The sequence below is a fragment of the Pleurodeles waltl genome, chromosome 3_1 (genome assembly GCF_031143425.1).
Source record: "Pleurodeles waltl isolate 20211129_DDA chromosome 3_1, aPleWal1.hap1.20221129, whole genome shotgun sequence".
In the NCBI taxonomy this organism is placed as follows: domain Eukaryota; kingdom Metazoa; phylum Chordata; class Amphibia; order Caudata; family Salamandridae; genus Pleurodeles; species Pleurodeles waltl.
The window spans coordinates 1,908,332,568-1,908,350,973 of NC_090440.1; the positions used below are offsets into that span (position 1 = coordinate 1,908,332,568).

Here is an 18,406-nt window from a genome sequence, read left to right on the forward strand (position 1 = left end):
CTTGGACACCCTTGTCTTGACCCAATGGTCCCCCTTCTTTCCCAATTCTTGGGGAGAAATTGGTCCTAGGTCTACCAGATGCTGATGCAGTTTATCATTGAAACAATTACTTAACAGGTGTTCTTTCACAAATAAATTGTACAGCCCATCATAATTACTTACACCACTGCCTTGAATCCAACCATCTAGTGTTTTCACTGAGTAGTCAACAAAGTCAACCCAGGTCTGGCTCGAGGATTTTTGAGCCCCCCTGAACCTAATCCTGTACTCCTCAGTGGAGAATCCAAAGCCCTCAATCAGGGTACCCTTCATGAGGTCATAAGATTCTGCATCTTTTCCAGAGAGTGTGAGGAGTCTATCCCTACACTTTCCAGTGAACATTTCCCAAAGGAGAGCACCCCAGTGAGACCTGTTCACTTTTCTGGTTACACAAGCCCTCTCAAAAGCTGTGAACCATTTGGTGATGTCATCACCATCTTCAAATTTTGTCACAATCCCTTTGGGGATTTTTAACATGTCAGGAGAATCTCTGACCCTATTTATATTGCTGCCACCATTGATGGGTCCTAGGCCCATCTCTTGTCTTTCCCTTTCTATGGCTAGGAGCTGTCTCTCTAAAGCCAATCTTTTGGCCATCCTGGCTAACAGGAGGTCATCTTCACTGAGAGCATCCTCAGTGATTTCAGAAATGTGGGACCCTCCTGTGAGGGACTCACTATTTCTGACTAACACAGTTGGAGACAGGACTTGAGGGGTCCTGTTCTCCCTATTTAGGACTGGAGGAGGGACATTGGCCTCCAAGTCACTAATTTCTTCCTCTGTGATGTCATCATCAGAGGGGTTGGCTTTTTCAAACTCTGCCAACAGCTCCTGGAGCTGAATTTTGGTAGGTCTGGAGCCAATGGTTATTTTTTTGATATTACAGAGAGACCTTAGCTCCCTCATCTTAAGATGGAGGTAAGGTGTGGTGTCGAGTTCCACCACATTCATCTCTGTATCAGACATTATTTTGCTAAGAGTTGGAAGACTTTTTAAAGAATCTAAAACTGTTTCTAGAATCTAATTTCAAACTTTTAACAAACTTTTAAACTCTAAAAGACAATGCTAAACAGGGACTTAACACACAAGGCCCTAGCAGGACTTTTAAGAATTTAGAAAAATTTCAAATTGCAAAAATGAATTTCTAATGACAATTTTGGAATTTGTCGTGTGATCAGGTATTGGCTGAGTAGTCCAGCAAATGCAAAGTCTTGTACCCCACCGCTGATCCACCAATGTAGGAAGTTGGCTCTGTATGCACTATTTCAAAGTAAGGAATAGTATGCACAGAGTCCAAGGGTTCCCCTTAGAGGTAAGATAGTGGCAAAAAGAGATAATACTAATGCTCTATTTTGTGGTAGTGTGGTCGAGCAGTAGGCTTATCCAAGGAGTAGTGTTAAGCATTTGTTGTACATACACATAGACAATAAATGAGGTACACACACTCAGAGACAAATCCAGCCAATAGGTTTTTATATAGAAAAATATATTTTCTTAGTTTATTTTAAGAACCACAGGTTCAAATTCTACATGTAATATCTCATTCGAAAGGTATTGCAGGTAAGTACTTTAGGAACTTCAAATCATCAAAATTGCATGTATACTTTTCAAGTTATTCAGAAATAGCTGTTTTAAAAGTGGACACAGTGCAATTTTCACAGTTCCTAGGGGAGGTAAGTATTTGTTAGGTTAACCAGGTAAGTAAGACACTTACAGGGCTTAGTTCTTGGTCCAAGGTAGCCCACCGTTGGGGGTTCAGAGCAACCCCAAAGTCACCACACCAGCAGCTCAGGGCCGGTCAGGTGCAGAGTTCAAAGTGGTGCCCAAAACACATAGGCTAGAATGGAGAGAAGGGGGTGCCCCGGTTCCGGTCTGCTTGCAGGTAAGTACCCGCGTCTTCGGAGGGCAGACCAGGGGGGTTTTGTAGGGCACCGGGGGGGACACAAGTCCACACAGAAATTTCACCCTCAGCAGCGCGGGGGCGGCCGGGTGCAGTGTAGAAACAGGCGTCGGGTTCGCAATGTTAGTCTATGAGAGATCTCGGGATCTCTTCAGCGCTGCAGGCAGGCAAGGGGGGGATTCCTCGGGGAAACCTCCACTTGGGCGAGGGAGAGGGACTCCTGGGGGTCACTCCTCCAGTGAAAGTCCGGTCCTTCCGGTCCTGGGGGCTGCGGGTGCAGGGTCTCTCCCAGGCGTCGGGACTTTAGGTTCAAAGAGTCGCGGTCAGGGGAAGCCTCGGGATTCCCTCTGCAGGCGGCGCTGTGGGGGCTCAGGGGGGGACAGGTTTTGGTACTCACAGTATCAGAGTAGTCCTGGGGTCCCTCCTGAGGTGTTGGATCGCCACCAGCCGAGTCGGGGTCGCCGGGTGCAGTGTTGCAAGTCTCACGCTTCTTGCGGGGAGCTTGCAGGGTTCTTTAAAGCTGCTGGAAACAAAGTTGCAGCTTTTCTTGGAGCAGGTCCGCTGTCCTCGGGAGTTTCTTGTCTTTTCGAAGCAGGGGCAGTCCTCAGAGGATGTCGAGGTCGCTGGTCCCTTTGGAAGGCGTCGCTGGAGCAGGATCTTTGGAAGGCAGGAGACAGGCCGGTGAGTTTCTGGAGCCAAGGCAGTTGTCGTCTTCTGGTCTTCCGCTGCAGGGGGTTTTCAGCTGGGCAGTCCTTCTTCTTGTAGTTGCAGGAATCTAATTTTCTAGGGTTCAGGGTAGCCCTTAAATACTAAATTTAAGGGCGTGTTTAGGTCTGGGGGGTTAGTAGCCAATGGCTACTAGCCCTGAGGGTGGGTACACCCTCTTTGTGCCTCCTCCCAAGGGGAGGGGGTCACAATCCTAACCCTATTGGGGGAATCCTCCATCTGCAAGATGGAGGATTTCTAAAAGTTAGAGTCACTTCAGCTCAGGACACCTTAGGGGCTGTCCTGACTGGCCAGTGACTCCTCCTTGTTTTTCTCATTATTTTCTCCGGCCTTGTCGCCAAAAGTGGGGCCTGGCCGGAGGGGGCGGGCAACTCCACTAGCTGGAGTGTCCTGCTGGGTTGGCACAAAGGAGGTGAGCCTTTGAGGCTCACCGCCAGGTGTGACAATTCCTGCCTGGGGGAGGTGTTAGCATCTCCACCCAGTGCAGGCTTTGTTACTGGCCTCAGAGTGACAAAGGCACTCTCCCCATGGGGCCAGCAACATGTCTCGGTTTGTGGCAGGCTGCTAAAACTAGTCAGCCTACACAGATAGTCGGTTAAGTTTCAGGGGGCACCTCTAAGGTGCCCTCTGGGGTGTATTTTACAATAAAATGTACACTGGCATCAGTGTGCATTTATTGTGCTGAGAAGTTTGATACCAAACTTCCCAGTTTTCAGTGTAGCCATTATGGTGCTGTGGAGTTCGTGTTTGACAAACTCCCAGACCATATACTCTTATGGCTACCCTGCACTTACAATGTCTAAGGTTTTGTTTAGACACTGCAGGGGTACCATGCTCATGCACTGGTACCCTCACCTATGGTATAGTGCACCCTGCCTTAGGGCTGTAAGGCCTGCTAGAGGGGTGTCTTACCTATACTGCATAGGAGGTGAGAGGCTGGCATGGCACCCTGAGGGGAGTGCCATGTCGACTTACTCGTTTTGTCCTCACTAGCACACACAAGCTGGCAAGCAGGGTGTCTGTGCTGAGTGAGGGGTCTCCAGGGTGGCATAAGACATGCTGCAGCCCTTAGAGACCTTCCTTGGCATCAGGGCCCTTGGTACTAGAAGTACCAGTTACAAGGGACTTATCTGGATGCCAGGGTCTGCCAATTGTGGATACAAAAGTACAGGTTAGGGAAAGAACACTGGTGCTGGGGCCTGGTTAGCAGGCCTCAGCACACTTTCAATTGTAAACATAGCATCAGCAAAGGCAAAAAGTCAGGGGGCAACCATGCCAAGGAGGCATTTCCTTACAGATGGTTCATATGGTGAATGAAAAAATCTAGAAATACAAATCTGGAAAAAGCCCATACTCTTAGAGAATGCAAGATGAAGTAAAATCTCATTTAGTGTGTTTTTTGCCTGTAAAGGTAAGGGCATAAATGTAAGGTCCAGTATGGACCCATTAGAAAGTTCATTTTAATTACTTCCTGGATTGAGACCTAGCAGGACCCACACCACTTATGCCCTGGTTGTAAGCCATAGATGGGAATTTATATGGAAGAAGAGTAGTTTGTCATCCCACCAGCAAGAGCCACTAATTTTCCTCTAGTATTGCTCTGCTCTAAAACTGTCTATGGCCCACCTAAGAAAGAGAATGTTGCTCCCAAATGTCTACTTGTGTCACACAATATCATCAAAAGAGGACATCACATGAGGGAGCTGGAGTGTGGTGTGGGTCCATGGGACTGCAGCCTCCTCCTTACTACTGAGACTTACTGGATGGTCCCACCTGTGCTTCTTGCCCATGCTACAGCATTGTGTTCCTAGCAGTTTACAAGTGGCTTGGGTAGGAGCGATTCTCGCTGGAGTGCGAGCCCAGTCATCAGCATAGCTGATACTGATAACACCAACTCACAGTATTGAGGTTAAGTCAGTAACACTTGTTGTAATATCACAAATTATAATTTAGATGATGGGTCAGCTCTTTTCTAATATTGTTTGTCTGTCAAGCAACTGTGGAGAAGGTTTGTGGCTGTGGCCATAACTTCTTGTTTTTTAAAACCTATCCATGGCCCCTTTTTGTTTTTTACTTTATTTGAAAACAGAAAAATACCTCTTGTTTTTGACCTGAGTCTACTGCCGTTTCATCATTGTGTTCATTCTTCTACCTTTTCTGGTGTCGTTGATCGCACCTGTCTAATCTATGTAAGTGTAACACACTTGAAGAAACTGTTTGGGAATGGCCAGCCTGAAGCCGGTGCATCGTTTTCCTTTTGTGGCGAAATGTCACATTAAAGAGATTTCCTTTCATAGATGCACAAGATAGTCTCATGTGTCTGAACTAAAACCTAGACCCTTATCAATATAGCAAGCCTGCTCCGTAAGAACTAGAATTTGTAATCTAAAAGTCTGTGTATTTAAAGTCGTTTGCTGTTTGAAGTCAACTGGTAATCAATAGCTAAAACAGAGTTAGTTGATGTCTGTATAATACAGCAACTGCGAATTTGTACAAAAATCCACTTTATTGCATACAAACAACTGCTCGTGGTGTGCAACTTTAATTTTGGGCACCTGTGACATCTGCCTATGGCAGCTACCCTCCCTAAGGTGATGAAGGCAAGAGAAGCCGGCAGGTGTCCTGTTTGTGATGGCCTCTGATTTACCTCCCCGCCTTAAAAGATGATAGCTCCTGGAGTTCAAGGCATGAAAAATGCCTCACAGACATACCATTTGGCTGGAAGGCGGGCCACAATACTTGCCTGCCACTCCACATAAAGTATTTCTTCATTGTATTCTTATAGATTGCTGTGTGTCTACTACAAGATGCATCAACTAGCAACATTTGCAAAATCTATAGGAGAGTGTGACTATCACCAGAGTCTGGCCTAATCTACAGTTCTTATGAGTTCCCCCTGTATTACTCTGGTCATTTTAATCCCATGTTCATGACTACATTTTAGACCTACCATTAACTGTACTCCTCTTGCACTATGAACGTCTGCCATTTGGCTGACTAATGCCCCGTCTTCCGATTCTATTTTATCACCGTCTGACCAAGAAATTATGGATTTATTAGCTGCAGGACGACCTAGACCAGTGATGGATTTAGAGACTGATAACGCAGCTGTAAGGGCATTTTCACGTTTAATTTCTACATGCTTTTTAAATACCATGCACTCTGCCTTGTGGACTACAAGGCCTACACAGGGGTGACTTAGGGTGAATTAATAGTATTTAAAATGTAGCTTTTTACCTTTCAAAATGCTTTATTTGAGTGTCAAAGCCTGCTTGACAACAATCCACTGTGAAATCGGCCTGTATGTTCTCCAGCCCTTGAACTAGTGGCTCTTTAAGAGTAAGTTTGCATTGTTTTAAAGAAATCATTTATCTGCTCCTTGGGAAGAGCAACGGCTTGGTAGATCCCACAGTGGTGTATGAGGCACTGCTATGTGGTATGAATTGACTGCAGCAAGGAGATATCTGCTTTATCAAAATAATCATATCATTTACATTATCAAGCGACTTTATTGCAACTGTAGCTCACTCAATACGAAATCTCAATGATATGATGAACATTTTAAATCACTTGAGAAGTCTGGCTACAAGTAAAGCAGTAAATCTGGGTGGCATTGTGTAGCTCGTCTCTTATTTTTGAAAAGCTATAAAATAGCTGACAGATCCTACAAACAGTTGTTCATGACTTTAAAGCTGAATTGAAGAAGTCTAATGTTATGAAGCTTTCAGGCGTTACTATTGGGGAGTTACTATTACCAGATAATATGTATCTATCAGTGTTCGTCCCAACTCACTCCAAGACGCTACCTGAAACCTGATCCTTCAGAAAGGCAGCATTTTGATACATTCTTCGCCCGTGGCCTCTGTTAAACCACTCAAGGATGTGCTGATGGTTATCTGTTTTCTGATATCAAATAGTTCTATTGATCATTTTCAGTGTTCACGTTTCATTTATATATGATGATGTCAGGCCTTCATCGGAAGGTGCATGTTAATCAAAGTACATCATATACAAAAAGTAATACTCAACACACCTTGTTCTTAAACTGTGAAATATATCATATTCAGTAAAATTAAATTCAATAAAACTCACTGCCTAATGCGAATCCCTGGTAATGAAATGTGCAACCTTGTTATTGTCAAGCACAATCACATCAGTAAGTCAGCAGATATAATAAAGCCTACTGCATGTGAAATCATGAGACACACAGATTGTAAAAACAATATGGGGAGAATGATCCAGCCTTTCAGGAAAACAACTGGCACCATTTTGGGAGTGTAATCCAGTAACTCAAGACTGTACGTCCTTTTCAGCGGTCTTGGTGATGGGCCAGCGAATCTTGAAGGGAACCATGTTGGTCCCTCACAGTGGATGGATCACATCTGTAGGAAGCTGGCCTGGTGTGTGGTGGTTACATTAGGTACTTACACCTTATACCAGGTCCAGGTATCCCCTCTTAGTGAAGTGCAGACAGTGTCTAGAAGCCAGGCTCTTCAGAGGTAGCTGTTGATGAGCAGCCAAGGCTTATCTAGGAGACATGCAGAGCTCATGCAAAACCACTGTGGTCACACAGCACTTGCACACATGAAAGAAAACAGTTGTACAAAAATAAAGGTACTTTATTTTTGGTCACACAATAACACAGACTATTTAAGGGGCAACCCTCCAATAGAAGGTAAGTAAACACTAATTATATACACTAGTAAACCGCGATAAGCATAGAAAAGGTTAGAAAACAGTGCAAATACAGTTAGACAATAGTGACCCTAGGGAGAGCCCAAACCATATACTAAAAAAAATGGAATGCAAACACAGGATCCCCACCTAGGTAAGTGGAATGTGTAGAGAGGATTTGGGAGTACTAGAAAACCATAGAGGTAATTAACACAGTCCCCCTCCCCCTTCCCTCCTCCCCCAGCGACCAGGAAAGCAGGAGTAAATCACTGGAATTTCCCCAAACCACCCAAAAGGAAGGAAAAGAATAGAAGACACCCAGACAAGACTGCAGCGGTGGATTCCTGGAGAGGAAGACCTGTGGAGAGAGGAGACCAAGTCCAAGAGTCAAAGTGGAGTCTAGGAGTAGCAGGAGCTACTGCCCACCCAGCTGTAGTTGCAGAAGTTGGTCGATGGTGATGAGAAGTAGGTCAGCACTTCATCCCTGGAGCCAGAGAAGAGTTCCTGAGAGATGCAGACGACGTCCCACCCTGGAAGAAGAATTGCAGTCGGGTGTTGGTGCAGGAATTCCACCAGCAAGCCTTGGCCAAGGCAAATATGGCGGTTGGCAAAATGTGGTGCTGCCGGGGACCAGCAAGGCCCAGGAGGACTCAACCCAGGAGGGGGAGTCGGAGGGGACCCTAAACAACACAGAGCCCACAGGAGCAGAGCCGCACCCACAGGAAGGGGAAACAGAAGTTGCAGGAACCCACGCCGCACACAAAAGAAGGTTCCCACGCAGAGGGCTGTGCATCGCAGAAAGAAGTGCTGAGGGCTGGAGCTGCACGTAGCCTGAAGTTCCCTTGGAGGAGATGCAAACAAGCCTTGGCAGCTGCAAGAGACACCGTGCACGGGGTACTGTCCTGTGTGGAAGGGCAAGAGCTTATCTCCACCAAAGTTGGACAGCTGGCAGAGAGGACCAAGAGGACTACTGCGGACCACCACCTGTGATGCAGGATCCAAGCAGATCAGGATTAGAGGAGATCCATGCATCCGGCCGTCGTTGCAGTAGGGGCCTGCGGATGCAGAGGAGTGACTCCTTCCCTCCAAGGGCGATTCCGTCTTCCCTCTCGTGCAGACTGAAGTCTTGCCACCCTCAGAGGATGCACTGCTGGGGAAATGTTGCAGAAGCTGGAAGGAGCCGTGGAAACAATGTTGCAAGAAGAGTCTTCTTCGTGTGTACAGATTGTCAGTTCCTGGAGGGTCCAGTCGTGGTCCCAGTGGTTAGAAGTTGAAGTAAGGGTGCAGAGGAGTCCTGCTGGAATCTTGCAAGCTGAATCTGAGGACCCACCCAAGAGAGATACCCTACATAGCCCTGAAAGGGGGATTGGTCACCTAGCCAGGTGACCACCTATCAGGAGGGGGGTTCTGACGTCACCTGCCTGGCCTAGCTTGCCCACTCAGATGCTCCCAGAGGTCCCTGTTAACCTTTGATTCAAGATGGCAGAAACCAGGCACTCTTTGGAGGAGCTCTGGGCGCCACCCCTGGGGTGGTGATGGACAGGTGTGGTCACTCCCCTTTCCATTACTCAGTTTCTCGCCAGGGCAGGGACTGGAGGTACCTGAACCAGTGTAGACTGGTTTAGGCACGGAAGGCACCAAACGTGCCCTTCAAAGCATGCCAATGGCTACGGGAGACTACCCCTCCCAAGCTGTGTAACACCTATTTCCTAAGGGAGAGGGCGTTACTCCCCTCTCCCAAAATAAATCCTTTGTTCTGCCTTCCTGGGCTTGAGCTGTTCAACCAGCAGGAGGGCAGAAGCCTGTCTGAGGGGTGGCAGCAGCTTGGGCTGCCTGGAAAACCCTGGAAGACTGGTAGGAGCAATGCTGGGGTGCATCTAAAGAGCCCCCAGATTGCATGGAATCATACTTCCAATACTGGCAATAATATTCGGGTATGAGTCCAACTTGTTTGATATCAAACATGCCTAGGTTCAGAGTTACCATTATGTAGCTGGACTTAAGCATAAAATGGCATCACGGCACTCACAAAGTCCTTGAAAATGGTACTGGAGTTGGAGGGGGCACCTCTGCTAGTGCAGGGGTGCCCTCACACACAGGTACTTGCACCTTGCCCTTTGGGCTAGGAGGGCCTGCCATAGGGGTGACTTATAGTGACTTTTTGCAGTGACCTGTAGTGGAGAAGGGTGCATGCACCCTTCATGGAAGCTGCAATGGGAGGCCTGCAGAACACTGCATGGGCTCCCCATGGGTCACATCATGCATGTTGCAGCCCATGGGGATCCCCTGGTACCCCAATGCCCTGGGTACCATATACTAGCCAGTTACATGGGGGGACCAGTATGCCAAATGTGGGAAGAAAAAGGTACAGTTACCAAGTTTTAAGGGAGAGAGCATAACCACTGGGGTCCTGGTTAGCAGGATCCCAGTGGGCACAGTCAAACACAGACAACAGGCAGAAAATGGGGGTAACCATGCCAAGAAAGAGGGTACTTTCCTACACAACCCCTCCCCCCCCACCAAACTAAGGACAAAAAGGCTAACCTTGCCCAGATGAGTCTTCACTGTCTAAGTGAAAATATCTGGAGAGTCCCTCTGCATAGGAGTGATTACTCCCAGGTCAGTGTTCCACTATATAGTCAATTCCCTGTAGGGATATGGACCACCTCAACAGTTTGGGATTTTCTTTTTCTTCATCTGTTTTAACCATAGAAGGGGATTGTGGTCTTTGTGAACAATGAAGTGAGTGCCAAAGAGGTATGGCCTCAGCTTCTTCAAGGCCCAGACCACAGCAAAGGCCTCCCTTTCTATGGCTTACCAGCCCCTTTCCCTGGGGGTGGGGGTGGGGGAAGGTGTCAACGTTCTGCTTAAAAAAGCTACAGGTTGCTCCTGTCGCTCAGTGTTCAGTTGGGTTAGAACTGCTCCCACCCCTGCCTCAGAAGCATCTGTTTGTACTATGACCTGTTTCAGGTCTTCAAAAGCTTTTTGACAGCTAGCTGTCCATACACCTTTCTTTGGTATCCTTTTAGAGTCAAGGTCATTAAGAGGGGCTACAATGGAGCCATAGTTCTTAATGAACCTCTTGCAGTACCCAGTGAGGCCTAAGAAGGCTCTTACCAGGGTTAGTGTAGTAGGGGGAGCCCAAATCTAAAATAGCTTGGATCTTCTCCTGTAGTGGTTGAATCAGGCCCCCACCTACTGGGTGGCCCAGATACACAACCTACTCCTGCCCTATCTGGCACTTAGAAGCCTTGATAGTTAGGTCTGCCTTTTGCAGGGCCTCTAACACATTCCAAAGGTGGACCATTTGATCCTTCCAGGTGGAGCTAAAGACAGCTTAATCATCTAGATAAGCTGCACTATACACTTCCAAACCTTGGAGGACTGTGTTCACCAGCCTCTGAAATGTGGCAGGTGCATTCTTCAAACCAAAGGGCATCACTGTAATGTGATAATGCCCTCCAATGGTTGAAAATGCAGTTTTGCTTTAGCATCATCTGATAACTTGATCTGCCAATAGCTTGCAGTCAGTTCAAATGTGCTAAGATACTTGGCATATGCCCGAGTATGTATGATCTCATCTGCCCTAGGGATAGGATGTGCATCTGTTTTTGTGACAGTGTTGAGCCCTCTGTAGTCAACACAGAATCTCATCTCTCTTTTCCCATTTTGAGAGTGGTGTTGTGGGACCAGCACCACTTGGCTAGCTCAGGGGCTATCAGAGTGCTTAACGACTTCTAGGTCTACCATCTCCTGCACTTCTGCTTTTGATACAGTCTCTAACATGGGCAGGCTGCCTGTAAATTTTACTTTTGATGGGCAAACTGTCCCCTGTATCAATGGTGTGTTCACACCAGGTTGTCTGACCAGGTGTCAGAGAAAACAGTTCTGAGAGCTGCCCCAGGAGGTTTCTGCCATCTTCTTTCTGAGATTGAGAAAGGCAGTCTGCTGGGACAACTCCATCCACTGAGCCATCAGCTGCACTATTGAAGAAGAGGTCAGGGGGAGAGCCAAATCTCTTCTTCCTGTCCCTTATCAGTAGCCATGAGTAGGGTCGTGTCAGCCCTGTCATGGTAGGGCTTAAGGCGGTTCACATGAAGCACCCTGAAGGGGCTTCTGGGAGTACTTAGGTCAACTAAGTAGATTAACTCACCCTTTTCTTTTACTATTGTGTGGGGACCACTCCACTTGTCTTGGAGTGCCCTAGGAGCCACAGGCTCCTGGACCCACACTTTCTGCCCTGGCTGGTAAACAGTTAGGACAGCCTTCTGGTCATGCCACTGCTTCGGCAGTTCTTGTCTGGCATGAAGGTTTTTAAGGGTCTTTTTCATATTCTAAGCCATCCTGGATCTGAAGCCAAGTACATAGTCCACTATGTCCTGTTTAGGGGGGCTTCAGAGGTTGCTCCCAGCCCTCCCTTACAGGAGCAAGTGGACCCCTGGCAGGGTGGCCTAACAGAAGTTCAAAGGGGCTGTAGTCCACTTCCTTCTGAGGAACTTCCCTGTAGGCAAAAAGGAGGCACGGCAGTAGAACATCTCATCTCCTCCTGAGTTTTTCAGCGTGTCCCATGATCATGCCTTTGAGAGTTTTGTTAAATCTCTTTACAAAAACATTGGTTTGGGGGTGGTGAACTTGTGAGTTACACCATATTCCTTCCACATTGCCATAAGGTATGCAGACATAAAGGTAGTACTTCTGTCTGATACCACCTCTTTTTGAAAGCCCACTCTAGAAACAAAAATCCTAGGAGGGCTTTTGCCACTGCAGCAGCTGTAGTGGTCCATAGAGGAATAGCTTCTGGGTACCTAGTGGCATGGTCCTCCACCACCAGTATGAACCTGTTCTCAGAGGCTCTGGGCAGGTCTTGGGGACCAACAATATCCACACTAAACCTTTCAAAAGTAACCCCAACCAAAAGCAGTGGAACAAAGGGGGCCTTTTGAGTGCTACCTGTCTTACCACTGGCTTGACTGGTGACACAGAAGTGAGAAAACTCCTTTGCATCTTCAGACATGTGGTGGAGCCAGTGAAAGTGAGGGACAGGCCTGTCCCAAGTCTTGCTTTGCCCCAAGTGACATGCCAGGGGAATGTCATGGGCCAGGGTCAACAAAAATTCTATATACTGCAGAGGTACTACCAATCTCCTGATGGCACCATGTTTGGGCTCCCTTGGTTCTGAATATAAGAGGTTGTCCTCCCAATACACCATGTGGGTGCCACTGACATCCCCTGCTTTCTGAAGGACTGCTTGCTTTCTTAACCCTTCCACTGTGCCATACTGAACTCCTCCCTGGCAGGTCCCCCTGCACCCGAAGAGTTCAGCTGTGTCAGCTTTCAACTCTTCAGGTGTAGGATCTGCCAAGGGAGTGGAATCCTCCTCCACAAAGGGGGAATCCTCACTGGAGGGTGGGGTAGGAGGCAACTTTTTACCATTTCTACCCTTGGATTTAGAAACCTCTTTGGTCATTATTTCAGGCTCCAAGTTTCCTTGCTTGTTTTGCTTTTTGGCCTGTGCCCTAGTTAAAGCAAAAATATGCCCTGGGATGCTCAGCATTGGTGCATGGGCCTCCAACTCTACTTCAGCCAAAGCTGAAGTCTCTAAGTCGTTCCCTAGTAGACACTCTACAGGTAGGTCTGTGGATACAACAGTTTTCTTGGGACCAGTAAATCCCCTCGCCCCCCCCCCCAGCTGAAATCAACAACAGCCATTATTATGGGCGTCAGTCACTTGGTACTATTGACCAAGTAGGTGTTGCTCAGGGGACACCAGTTTTTCAGTCACCATAGTGACACTGGTACCTTTGTCCCTGTATGCCTCTGCCTGAATACCATTAATTAAGGGCAGCTGTACTTACCCATGTTAAGGGGACTGGCTGCAAGGGTGGCAAGCTTCCATCTGAGACTAAAACAGCCTCTGTAGTCTCTCTAACTAGACCAGCCCCCACTACACTTCCTAAAGTGAGCTCAGCTACACCCTTGGATTGGTTCTAGCTACCTGACCCATCACTACTGCTATTACTAGGGGCACTAGTGGTAGAGGTGGGGGTTGTACTGGTGGGTGGCGTGGTGCTTTCTTAGGATAGGAGCTGTCTCCTGGCCTATGGCCTGTGTTTCTGCAACACAGCACCAAGGCTTCTTTTTATGGGAAGAAGAGGAAGAGGCTTTGGTCCCACCCCCAGAGGAATTTAAAGGGTCTGATGAAGACTTGTCCAGAGACTTACCTGCTTCCTTTTTCTTGTCTTTGTCACCCTCCCCCGTGTGAGCTTTCCTGCTCACTCTTGTTTTGACGACCCATTTGTCTTCCTTCTTTCCTAATTCATGGGGAGAGGTCAGATCTGAGTCAACCAAGTACTGGTGTAACAAATCAGACACACAATTATTCAAGATATGCTCTCTCAGAATTAGGTTATACAAGCCCTCAAAGTCACTGACTTTGCTACCATATAACTAGCCTTCCAACACCTTCACAGAGCAATCCACAAAATCAACCCAATCCTGGGAGGACTCTCTCCTGGTCTTCCTGAGCTTGGTGCTTTACTTTTCAGTGGTGAGACCAAAACCATTCAAAAGAGCAGACTTTAAAACTGTGTAAATATCAGCATCTTCCTCCCGGACAGTGAGGAATCTATGCCTCCCCTTCTCAGAGAGGGAGAGCCAGAGGATAGTATCCCACTGTCTCGGGGAGGACTCTTTGTTCTTTACAGGCCCACTCCAGAGCAGAGAACCACTTGTGAATATCATCCCCAACCTTGAAGGGGGGAACAACCTTACTTCGATTTCTAGACTCAAAAGAGTCCTCCCTGACCCTAGGTTCCCTGAAACCAAAGCTGCTGCCACCATGGGGTGCTAACCTCAACCCCTGCTCCTCTCTCTCTCTCTCCACTGCCAAGGCCTCCCTGTGTAGGGCTAGCTGATGCTGCTGCAGCCTCAGCTTGGCCTCCTACAGTCTCAGTTGCCTGGGTTCCCTGTCCACAGAATCTTTCCCTGAAGTTGTGCAGTGGGTCTCTTCAGATACTAAGAAGATGTGAAAGAGAGCAGAGGAGGATTGGTTCCTATTCTGGGACACCCTCTGAACCAGCCCTCTAGGGCCAAAGGTGGACCTACTGTTGTGGCCCCCTCTACACTACTGACACTGATCTTAGAGGGCTGTTGGTGGACCTAGGCTTTGCCTGATCCTCTGGGTGTGTCCCGACTCAGCTCAGTAGCTAAACTTTCTTTTTCTAGCACTTGAGGGTCTGCGTCCACGTCATCCTCCTCCTCCTCCTGGTTATGAGCATGTTCCTGGTAATCCTGGAGGCGCATGCCTAGAAGCAGAATTTTGTTGAGATTTCTCTCATTCTTTAGCTTTCTTTCTGCACACAACTCCCTAAGCTCATAAGGAGACTCTATGACCTGAGCTGTGTAACATTGCCAAGAAAGTGGGTACTTTCCTACAACATCAGATTATTATATGTCAAGCCTATTGACATCCTGACTGTGATGGGATTTGCAATGAAAAGTGATGGGGACAATGATAGCTCGTTAATATTGTTATTATACCCAACATGCATTGTAGATGAAAACAGTTCCATTGTAGAGCAACAAAGGGACATTAAGAGAGTTCACATCCTTTGCCTGGTGTTCTAAGTAAATAAATAAACTTTGCCCATACTAGGGGGTGGTTGTCTTCAGTTACCACTGGCGAAGTAGGTTATTGCATTAGGTTTGGCATAAGGGATGGTGCACTAGGTCCAAATGGTTTGCCCACTACACTATTTTAACTCTTTTCTTGGGGCACACACTCCGAACTTACTGAGTAACAAATGCTACTTCTCTGCAACTGTTCCTCATTCTTTGAGGGCTCTAACAAATCCAATTCACAAAAAGGGTTCTAAGAGCGGCCCTTAAAATTATATGTTTATTGCCCTCTTGCATTGTCATAGAACTCTCACAATAGAGATGAGACTTCTGGTTTCGGGCAGCAGCATCACCACTTGTGGTGGACTGAGTCAAACTCACACCTTTTGGCAAGCTAGCAGCACCTCACCCAAACCTAGAAAGTAAAGGTGATTTCTGATAGCTTTTTACATGACGGTCTGACTCCTCAGGGAAGTTGTAGTAGAACAAATCTTACCCCTTTTCTCTCATTTGCACACGGTCTCATACATGCAAGACAGACAGAGAAATGCAGGACAGGTTTCAATATATTTATTGAAGCAACAGCATTCTATGTAATAAAGCATGAGCTGCTATTGTTAGAAAAATGAAACACAATACAACTATTATTGTGACCAAGAGTGTGAAACAAATAAAAAGTCCCAGCATCCTGTCACACTCATTAATCTGTATCCATACCCAGACTTCTAGCTTCTACAGGAGAGTGTAGCAGTGTTAGCCCTTGTCTGCCCATACTAGACTCTGAAAGGTAGTCCCAGCCCCATTCCAGAATAATAAGCAGGTGTTGTTTGCCTGTGGTCTGCTGGCAGTCCTCCTAGGTGGCTGGAGCAACGAGGCCAAGTTCAGCAGAGCTGCGACACCTTGGTACAGCATAAGATGGATGGCTGGAGTGTCCCCTCTAACCTTTTTTTGCCTGTATGGTGTTTTTTTTAAATAAAACATGTTGTTTTTTAAGAACTGGCCTGACGTGATACTTCGTCTTTCCCGTAAAAGGTGCACTATGTACTCTTGGACAGGCAATACTTGGTAGATTATCATATATACCCTTGAGCAGAGCACAATATGAGAATGTTGTGCTGAAGGAGCTACTAACAATCTCTACATGGAAAGGCAGCTGATAAAAATAATATCACAGCTAAAATGAAGCCATGCTAAAATAATAAAAGGAATCAATGAAAATGAGCTAGGAGGTAAAAGGGCACAGGCCAGGAGCCAAAATAAGTCTGCCCAAAATGTGCCCTAAAATGGACCCACCACAACAGCATGTATAAACAAAATGCTATGTTACGCCTGCTGAAATTCCAAGAGTGCGCAACTGAAAGAAGCATCTTTCCCTAGTTTCATACATGCTAGGTTATATTAATCAGTTGAAACTGTCCTGTATACCATAATAGTATTGTGATCACACCCGGTATTTCCCCTTAGCCTCATCCTCATGATTTATGCTGTAACACAAGGTGGGTTAGGAGTTTGACAAACCTTTCAGAGAATCGCTTATCTTCAGGTGATGATGGAATGGGTCCTTACCTAAATACCATAATTCAGTCTGCACACACAGTGATTAGTATTTCACAGTTATTTGGTTATTATTCAGCTATGCAAATTAGGGCAAAGCTTATGAAAGCTCCATTTATATTTCATCACACATACCTATCCTGTTTATGTGTTTCCTACCCAGTGTGTTTATTATGGTTTCAACTTGCCAAACTAAATACCTGTATGATTTAATTAAGCATTATTATGCCAAACCTTGTATGGTTTTCCTGCATACATTTTGCTGTCCTATGGTCATCTGTTGGAATTCAGCCCTTCGACATAACATCTCTCAGCATCCGGCCCATATGTCTAACCCCACCTCAGACCCTGTACCTTATATACTTTTATTGCTAATGGTGTCATATGCAGCAAGGAGGGGTCACTTGTGCTCGGCTCCTGATTTGCTGCAAAATGTATGAACAATGACCCATAATGCCCCTTTACAGAAGCATACGGAAGCTAATGCTACTTTTAGCTCTTCCTTTCAAGATGGATGTCCAGATCGCTGCAAGGTCATCTTTCTCCTGCAGCTGTAATTGTAACACATGCACCAAAGAAGTGGACATTTTTCATTCTGTCATGTCAGCTTGAAGAGTGACAAATACCATGGAGTTTCTAAACAAAAACATGGCAGTCGAGCACACATTTGTTAGCTTTACCATTTAAATAGTTGATGCATTTTCTTAGGCTGTATGCTGATGCCCACATTCTCTAATGTTACATGCCATCAGGTTTGCATTGCATGTAACATGCATTATTAGCATACTTCGGCCCTGCCACACATTACAAAACATCAGCAGGGCTAATAAACAACTAGTCATATGCGTTTTGGACTGCATGTTCCCAGGGTGTTCCCACTAGCACCTTTCTTGGCAGGTGAGAGGTCATCCGGTCATCAGTCTTGGGTTGTGGTGAAGCTTGCAGTTGCTGAATAAATGAGACCAGTATTTCAGAACCTGAGACTAGAATGCCCTGCACTAATGCAAAACATCTTGAAGGTTAACAATATAGGGCTCGAAGAGAACGTCCAAGGTAATCTGTTTTTACACATAGGACGCGTCTTCCTGCTCTTTTCCACTATGTGAAGTTGATGTAAACTGGTCATCTGTAAATCTGTGCACATGCATTTGAAATAATAGAGGTGTTATACTGCCACTGGGTGGAGTAGGACCCCTTTGTAATGAATGCTTAACATTGGTGTGACTTTGGTAAGCATTTGATAGTGGACTTATGCACTCCTTGTCACAGTTTTCGCTTGTGTAATGAGTAGGATTATAGGATCAAATATGTTTCCTCACCTTAAGAGCTAGAAACGGGGCAGGCAGGAGGTCACTTGAAAAGTTTATTTCACCACTGGGAAGGTTTTTACTTTAACTGGCTTGGGTTTCAGTTTTAAGCCACTGAGGCAAATATTATTTTCTCTAATCCATTACTTTACAAAGGTACGGCATAATGCAGAGTCTAAGCTGTGAGCTCTTTCCTCTTTGGGGTGAATCATAATCAGTGTAGATTCTACATTTGTTTGAAATGGAATCTTGAATTGGTCAATAACTTCAGCTACAGGGAATTAATATGCATTAATTAACATGTGGTAGGCAAATATGTTGAACCTCGCAGGACCTTTCAATCCTTAAGTTAGCGACATAAACTGACCTCTCTTATTTGCTACGTACCACAATAAAGGAATGGCATGATCCATGCTAGGGCTAGCTCTGTAACACTCATGTAGTCTTTGAGGCAACAGAGTTGGATGCGGTGATCAACAGCGTTGTAAGTCACAGAGAGGTCTTATAATAGTAAGGCTATAAGCTGGTTCTCAAAAAGAGCTGTTGGTATCTCTTCACATATGTTGATGAAGGATGATTCTATGCCTTT

The 18,406-nt window shown here is 46.3% G+C and overlaps 1 protein-coding gene across 1 annotated transcript in view; it reads left to right on the forward strand.

The window, feature by feature from the left end:
* ORC2 (origin recognition complex subunit 2) overlaps window positions 1-18,406 on the forward strand; it is a 239,094-nt gene that overhangs the window by 127,464 nt on the left and 93,224 nt on the right. The window lies entirely within an intron of this gene.